Raw genomic sequence first — 2,090 nt, forward strand, 5'->3', positions numbered from 1 at the left:
TATATATATATATATATATATATATATATGTATATATGTATATATGTATCGTGGCATCAGTGCCAGTAGTGATTAGGTATAAACAAACTTTAGGTTAATCAAAATATGTTTGTGACATATTTAAACTTCTAAGGGCAAATTCACTGCAGTTACCATGGAGAAAAAATTCTCACCTGTGGTAAAGGTGTAGAAACATATCTGTACAGTGTAAAAACATCATATCTGGCCAAGCAGATACCCAGATGCACATTTCTAGCCCTCGAGACTTCCTCAATGGGAAATATTGAAGGGAAGTAACCCTGGGCTGATTCTAAGCCGTAGCTTTCTACACAAGCATATTTTAGCTAATTTGTAATTCATTTATTTCTAATCACTGTTTGGAGCTGATGTTGCTGTTTTTGTTCTGACCAGGTGGTCCGCTAAAGCCACTGATTCACTGATGTCGACTGGCATGCTGCTGGTTACAACAACAAGGGATCCAGTTGTAATAGCTCTGTGTTTGATACTGGCTTGCATGCAAATATGCATTTCTACATTTCAAAGTCGACTCAGTTGACATTGTGTGGTTGCATCTTTTATGTCGTTCTCTGTGATTGGTTAGAATGGAACATTTCCTTCTGCTTCTGGTTTGGCGTTTGTATAAAGCATGACAGTCACCATTTCTCACTGGAAAGTTTTCTTTCTTTCGCTTTAGAACTCTTTCGGCACATAGTACTTTCTCTCATGTCAATGCTGGCTGATCAATGGGAAGCCTGCTCATGAAATTAATGTGCAAGTGGCTGAGTACTCCACAGATATATGTACCCTTAATGTAGTTCTCGGGGAGATTCAACATGACACAGAATGTGACAAGGCTGGCATTTTGAAATACAAACACAACACATTTTTGCCAGGGAACTGAACTCGCCACCTTATGATCATGAGCCGGATACACTAACCATTAAGCCACATGCCTTCACTGATGTCACCTGTTTTCTAGTTAAAGGTATGGCTTTGAATCTCCCTAGGATAATCTCTCTTCGGTATATCCCATTGAGAAAAGAACTAGAAACACATATCTGGGAACGCACTAGGGGAAAGCGCCAGGCAGATACGATGTTTTCTCCCTGGTAACTACGTTGAATTTGCCTTTAGAAGTTTAACTCTTTCGATATCAGCCTGGCTGAAATTATCTCTGGCTCTGTAGTACAAATGTCTTGTTTTCATAAGTTCTGAATTAAAATATTCCACCAAACTTTAATCATAATTTATGTTCCTAACACTAGCTTAATGATAATTAAGGTATTTTACTAAATTCTTTGTTATATTTAAAGTAATTGAAAGAAACAGAGAGCACCTCAACAGAAATATGGTAACAAAAGGGTTAAAGTCATCATGATATCTTAAACTCTTTCGATATCAATCAAGCTGAAAGCATCTCTCGCTCTGAGTACAAATGTCTTGTTTTCATAAGTTCTGAATTAAAATATTCCACCAAACCTTAGTCATAATTTATGTTCCTAACACCAGATTAATGATAACTAAGTTATTTTATTAAATTCTTTGTTATAATTAAAATTAATTGAAAGAAACACAGAGCATCTCAAGAGAAATATGGTAACAAAAGGGCTAATGACGTCACAAGCCTATTCTTACTACATAGCCATGCATATACCTATGTTTAGTTTGATGAAACAATTCAAAGTCTTAAGGGGGAATTCTTTGTTTTGCTTTGTTTTGGAACAGTTTAGCTTTATTCAATGGAATTTGTTCTGGGACAATTCTATTTTTTATTTGTTGTTGTTGTTGTGTGTGTGTGTGTGTGTGTGTGTGTGTGTGTGTGAATTATTTTAAGAAACGACCTTGTGGTCTTACCTATTTACTGGGTTCAGATCCAAATTGTTCAATAAATAGGTGCAGATATGGCAAGAAGTTAGCTTCTCAGCCATATGGTTCTAGGTTCAGTCCCACTGTATAGCATCTTGAACAAGTGTCTTGTACTATAGACCCTGGCTGACCAAAGCCTTGAGAGTGGATTTGGCCAACAGAAGCTGAAACAAACCTGTCATATTTGTGTGTGTGTGTGTGTGTGTGCGTATATATATATATAT

Source organism: Octopus bimaculoides, chromosome 10 (genome assembly GCF_001194135.2).
Source record: "Octopus bimaculoides isolate UCB-OBI-ISO-001 chromosome 10, ASM119413v2, whole genome shotgun sequence".
Taxonomy (NCBI): domain Eukaryota; kingdom Metazoa; phylum Mollusca; class Cephalopoda; order Octopoda; family Octopodidae; genus Octopus; species Octopus bimaculoides.